This window comes from Dama dama, chromosome X (genome assembly GCF_033118175.1).
Source record: "Dama dama isolate Ldn47 chromosome X, ASM3311817v1, whole genome shotgun sequence".
Lineage (NCBI taxonomy): Eukaryota > Metazoa > Chordata > Mammalia > Artiodactyla > Cervidae > Dama > Dama dama.
Genome location: NC_083714.1, coordinates 56,768,441 through 56,775,462, shown reverse-complemented (window position 1 = coordinate 56,775,462; position 7,022 = coordinate 56,768,441).

The following is a 7,022-nucleotide window of genomic DNA, read 5'->3' as shown; positions in this document are numbered from 1 at the left end:
CCATACCACGTCTGTCCTTTATTGAGCCCATCTTTGCATGAAATGTTCCCTTGGTATCTCTAATTTTCTTGAAGAGATCTCTAGTCTTTCCCATTCTATTGTTTTCCTCTATTTCTTTGCATTGCTCGCTGAGGAAGGCTTTCTCATCTCTCCTTGCTATTTTTTGGAACTCTGCATTCAAATGGGTATATCTTTCCTTTTGTTTCCTTTGCTTTTTGCTTTTCTTCTTTTAACTGTTATTTGTAAGGCCTCCTCAGACAACCATTTTGCTTTTTCACATTTCTTTTTCTTGGATATCGTCTTGATCACTTTGTCCTGTACAATGTCATGAACCTCGTCCATATTTCTTCAGGCACTCTGTCTATGAGATCTAGTTCCTTAAATCTATTTCTCACTTCCACTGCATAATCAAAAGGTATTTGATTTAGGTCATACCTGAATGGTCTAGTGGTTATCCCTACTTTCTTCAGATTATGTCTGAATTTGGCAGTAAGGATTTCGTGATCTGAGCCACAGTCAGTTCCCGGTCTTGTTTTTGCTGACTGTATGGAGCTTCTCCATCTTTGGCTGCAAAGAATATAATCAGTCTGATTCTCGTATTGACCATCTAGTGATGTCCATGTGTAGAGTCTTCTCTTGTGTTGTTGGAAGAGGGTGTTTTCTTTGACCAGTGCATTCTCTTGGCAAAACTCTATTAGACTTTGCCCTGCTTCACTCTGTATTCCAAGGCCAAATTTGCCTGTTATTCCAGGTGTTTCTTGATTCCTACTTTTGCATTCCAGTCCCCAAGATGAAAAGGACATCTTTTTTGGGCATTAGTTCCAGTAGGTCTTGTAGGTTGTCATAGAACCATTCAACTTCAGCTTCTTCAAGAACACTGGTCAGGGCATTGACTTGAATTACCGTGATATTGAATGGTTTGCCTTGGAAACGAACAGAGATCATTCTGTCGTTTTTGAGATTGCATCCAAGTACTACCTACCTTTCAGACTGTTTTGCTGACTCTGATGGCTACTCCATTTCTTCTAAGGGATTCCTGCCCACAGTAGTAAATATAATGTTCATTGGAGTTAAGTTCACACATTCCAGTCCATCTTCTTTTGCTGACTCCTAGAATGTCTATGTTCACTCTTGCCATCTCCTGTTTGACCACTTCCAATTTGCCTTGATTCATGGACCTAACATTCCAGGTTCCCTTGCAATATTGCTCTTTACAGCATCAGACCTTGCTTCCATCACCAGTCACATCCACTGCTGGTTGTTAGTTTTGCTTTGGCTCCATCCCTTCATTCTTTCTGGAGTTATTTCTCCACACACCTACCAACCTGGGGAATTCATCTTTCAGTGTCCTATCTTTTTGCTTTTTCACACTGTTCACGGGGTTTTCACGGCAAGAATACTGAAGTGGTTTGACATTCCCTTATCCAGGGGGCCACATTCTGTCAGATATCTGCATCATGACCGATCTGTCTTGGGTGGCCCACACATTATGGCTTAGTTTCATTGAGTTAGACAAGGCTGTGGTCCGTGTTATCAGATTGGCTAGTTTTCTGTGATTGTGGTTTCAGTCTGTCTGCCCTCTGATGCCCTCTCTCACTGCCTACCATCTTATGTGGGTTTCTCTTACCTTGGACGTGCAGTATCTCTTCACAGCCTCTCCAGAAAAGTGTAGCTGCTTCTCCTTACCTTGGATATGGGGTATCTCCACCAGGCTACTGCTCCTGTCCTTGGACCTAGGGTATCTCCTCACAGCCACCGTTCCTGATGTTGGACGTGGGGTAGCTCCTCTGGGCTGTTCCTGCATGTGTGCTGCTCCTGTGCTATGGTCACCACTCTTGCATACACAGATATTGGTCTGTAATTTTCCTTTTCTGTGTTATCTTTAACTTTGATATCAGGGTGATGCTGTACTCATATGATAAGTTTGCAGGTTTTCCTACTACTGTAGTATTTTGGAAGATTTTCAGAAGTGTGTGTGTTAACATTTCTCTTAATGGTTCATAAAACTTACCTTTGAGGCCATCCTGACCTTGAATTTTGTAAATGGGAAAATTTTTCATTACAGTTTCAATATTAGTGCTTGTTATTGTGTGTCCATATTTTCTCTTTCCTCTTAGTTGAGTTTCCAGGAATTTGTCTGTGACTTCCAGGTTCTACATTTTATTGACTTAAAGATGCTTGTTTAAGTCTCTTATGATCCTGTGATATTTCTGTGGTGCCACTTATAACGTCTCCTTTCTCATATCTATCTATTGATTTGAGTGTTCTCCCTTTTTGGTTGATGAGTCTGGCTCATGATTTATGTATTTTCTTTATGCTCTCCTAGCGCCCCCTTTTAGTAATATTGATTTTTGCTATTGTTTTCATCTTTCTTCTTCTGTCCCATTCTCTAAAATCTTTTCCCCGAAAACTAAATTTGCATTTTGTATGCTTTTTGTGTTTGTCTAATAGCTTTAGTTGTAAGGTTAGGTTGATTATTTGAGACATTCCTTTGTTATAATCTTTACTCTTAGTGTTTTTCCCTGTTTCATAAGCTTTATGCAATCACATTTTATTGTCATTTGTTTGTATGAACATAAACACACACACACACACACACACACACACACACACACACACATATATATATATTCTCTCTGATTTCTTCATTGATTTCTTGGCCATGTAGGGGTGTATACATGAGCCTCAATGTAATGGTGTGTTTTAGTTTTTTGTTTGTTATTATTGTTTCTTTTTTGTTTGCTTTTGTTTTGCTCCTCACATAACTGACATGTAAAGCATAACATTATGGTAAGAAAAATGCTTGATACAATTTTGATTATCTTAAATTTACTGAGGATTGATTTGTGATCCAATTTGTGATTTGTTCTGGACATATTTCATTTGCCCATGATAAGAAACTGCATTTTGCTGTTTTGGATGAAATCTACTTAAGTATCAATTAAAATGTCAGGTCTGCTGTGGTATTTAAAGCTTGTGTTTCTTTTAATACTTCATTTTTAAATTGGAAGATAATTATTTTCCAATGTTGTTCTGGCTTCTTCTGTACAAAAGCATGGATCAGCCTACAGTATACCTATGCCAGTTATTGTGCAGTTAATCATTTGTTGTTGTTGTTTCATTCTTCCATGCCCTTCTAAATGTTTCATGCATGATCTCCATTTATTTTCTGAGATGTTTGATCATCTTTACTATTGTTACTCTCAATACTTTTTCAGTGACACTTTCTATTTCCTCTTTAATTATGTCTTGTGGGTTTTTCCCTTGTTTCTTGGCCAGCAACATACTTTACTGTCTTCACATTTTATTTAATCTTTCTATGTTAACGGTCTTTACTTCCCAGGGTACAGGGTTGTAGTTCTTGTTTCTGGTCTGTGCCCTGAGTAGATGAGTGTGGTCCAGTGGTTGTGTGTCCTTGGAGGTTTAGGACCTGGCAACTATATTCTTGTGGCCACAGCTGAGGCTTCTCTCTCTCATGGCAGGACCATGTCAGTGGTGTCTTTTGCAGGTATGTACAGGTTTAACCTGACTTCAGGCAGCCCGTCTGAGGATGAATTGGCTTGTGTTTCTGTCTTGCTTTTTGCATGGTGTGTGGCATTAGTTCTGGATAGTATAGGCTTTTGGGGGGAATTGGTTCTTAGTTTCAGATGGAGGCCTTCATAGGGACTCTCACCAATTAATATTCACGGGAGCCAGGAATTCTCTGGTGGTCTATGATCCTTGATACAGTGCTGAAACCCTAGATGATCAGGCCCAACTTATGGTCAGAGAACCATGATCACATAGGAAGAGATTAGACAGATGATTAAAAGAAACAGAATAATGGTAAGAAACCAAAATACAACAACAAGTAAAATAACACAAGCAATAATCACAATAGGGAAGAACACAGAATCAACAATAGAAATAAGCAAATAACTTGCAAGACATGAAACAACACCAGAGCAGAGTGACACCTGAAGAATAAAGAAAACAAATCCAACAAAAATGACAAGAGCTTTCCCACAGAACAACAGAAAATCACAGTTAATATAGAAACATATACCTATTAAAACAAAAATGACAAGAAACAACATCAACAAAAGGCACAGATAGCAGGAAACAAATACACAATATATACATACAAAAAATAAATATATGATTTAAACAATCTTAGAACACTAAATAAGCAAGAATAATAAGAAAGCCTACAACTGACAAAAAGAGTGAACTGACCACACAGCATAGCAAAACATCATAAATATGATGAATGTTACCTAGGGTCCCTGCTGTCAGTGTTCTGGTCTCAACAAGAGCCACAGCACAGTTCCAAATCTCCAGAAAGCTCTCCCAAATGTGGGGAGAACTGAACTCTGGATCTGAAGTAGGGACAGGTCAGACTCTAATCTGGGATAACTCCTGTTTGTTCTTAGGGTTGCCACAGCCTGGACATTTTCATTCATTGGAAATCTATTGTCCTTTTATGTATCCCATAGACAAAAAGTCTGCACAATTGATCATGTGGGTTTAATCTGCAGCTTGCTTAGCTGGTGGGAAAGTTTTCAGTCCTTTTTTTGTTAGTTTCCCTGACCCTGGGTCTCAGATGTAGTTTTATGAAAACCTCTCCATATGGTCACCAGAGGAGCCTACCCCAAGACTCTTGTGGAACACTTGGGTCTGTCTTGTTGAACACTGGAGGAAGTGGTACAGCTTCTTGGACTGTAGGAGCCCTGGTGGTGTCAGTTTTGCAGAGGACCCATCAGACATGGGCAGAAAAGTTATGGCCCTATGAGATCATTTTCTAGCCTGTGGTGGCAGCAGCATGAGTGGTAGTCTGGCTAGTCTTTCTCTATTGCCTGTTAGTAGGTCTTAGCATGTGGGAAGAGGGGGGATTCAAAGGTGTCACCATCTCCTCCATGTGACTGAGCCCTAAGGTCCTGCTTCTTAGTCAGTTTGGGCTTTCTCGAAAGGCATTCCTTCTAGACACTCTGTTGTCCCAGATCCATCATGTCATCTCCACATAGTTAGAAGCAGTTTCCTCCCAGGTCGGCTTTCTAACACCATGTTTCATCTTCCAGGCCCTATGCACACTGGTTGACCTGCATTGCAGTTTCGGGCATGTAGGACCACACCACACATTCTCTGTTTGATTCTCACTTTAGACAAACTACATTTCATCAGCTTCTTCACCTTGCTTCCTTTTAATAGAAAGCAATTTAAGGTATAGGGAGATGACTTGCCTGAGTCCTCAAACTATTCCATGCTTCTCAGTCTCCCACTGCAAGACACAGGTTTGATCCTATTCCTCTCATGCTCCTTCTACCATCTTCCCTCAATTCTTCCCAGTTGTGTCTAGATACCATGTAGTCCTCTCTGTTGAGTAAGGTCTTCTGCTAAGAAACTTTTGCCTTTATAGAAGTATTAATTGTGATGCCTCCATGGAGAGAGTTGCACTCAACATCCTGTTACTTTTCTGCCAACTCGGAACTTCTGATTTTCTTTCTAGGCAAGCTCTTTAATTCCTTTCCACATGTCAGTAAAACAACAAACTTTAGTTGACATGAATCAATCTGTTTGATTGGAGGTCATACATATACACACATAACTGATACATCTTTGACTTTGAACATGCAGACAAGCACATTTATTTTTCCTGAAATTTCTGCTGATGAGGAATTTTCATCAGCTTGAGGAAACGTATTTCTTTTCCAGATAAGAGATGATACAGGAATTGGGCTCAAAAGTCATTTCCTGAAAAAATCCAGCTATTTGTCAAACGGTCCTGACATTTCCCCAGAGCACAGATTCCTTATTTCTACTCTGGAAACTTAACTGTTTAAGTGGGTGTCAAAGGTCAGAGACTGGCATGGACATAATTTAATTCTTGTATAAGAAGATGGCAAGTGCCCAGGAATGTAACAATTGGTAGATGATAGCTTGAAAAAGAGAGAAAGAAAAATAACACAAAAAGAGGAAAGTGTATTTAGTCATTTAGTTTTAATAGGTAAACCTTAATTGGTGTTTGGATCACAGAAAAAGCAAGGAGATTCCATAAAGTCATCTACATCTGCTTTATTGTCTCTGCTAATGGCTTAGACTGTGTGTAAACGTGAGGTCATTCGTTCATGTCTGATTCTCTGTGACCCCATGGACCGTAGCCTGCCATTTCTTTCTCCAGGGGATGTTCCATTCCCTGGGAATCTGGATCTCCTGCATTGCAGGCAGATGCTTTACCATCTGAACCACCAGGGAAGCCTTTAGACTGTGTGGATCACAACAAACTGGGAAATTCTAAAAGAGATATGAATACGAGACCACCATATCTGTTTCCTGGGAAATGTGGATACAGGTCAAGACACAACAGTTGCAACTGGACAAGGAAAAATGAACTGGTTCAAAATTGGGAAGGAGATCCATCAAGGCTATATACTGTCATCCAGCTTATTTGACTTCTGTGCAGAATATATCATGTAATGTAACTTACTGAAAGAATCTGAAGCTGGAAATAAAATTACTGTGTGAGAAATATGAATAACCTCAACCACTGCATCCTAAAGCAGATGAGTCCTGGGTGTTCATTGGAAGGACTGATGCTGAAGCTGAAACTCCAGTACTTTGGCCACCTCATGCAAAGAGTTGACTCATTGGAAAAGACACTGATTCTGGGAGGGATTGGGGGCAGGAGGAGAAGGGGATGACAGAGAATGAGATGGCTGGATGGCATCAGCGACTTGATGGACTTGAGTTTGAGTAAACACCAGGAGTTGGTGATGGACAGGGAAGCCTGGTGTGCTGCGATTCATGGGGTTGCAAAGAGTTGGACACAACTGAGCGACTGAACTGAACTGAACTGAACTGAATTATAAGATGACACCACACAAATGGCTGAAAACGACTAGGAACTAAAGAGCCTTCTGATGAAGATGAAAGGGGAGAGCAGAAAAGTTTGATTGAAAATCAGTATGAAAACAGACAAACACAAAAAATAAGATCATTGAATTTGGTCCCACCATTTTGAGATATATCGATGGGATACAATTGAA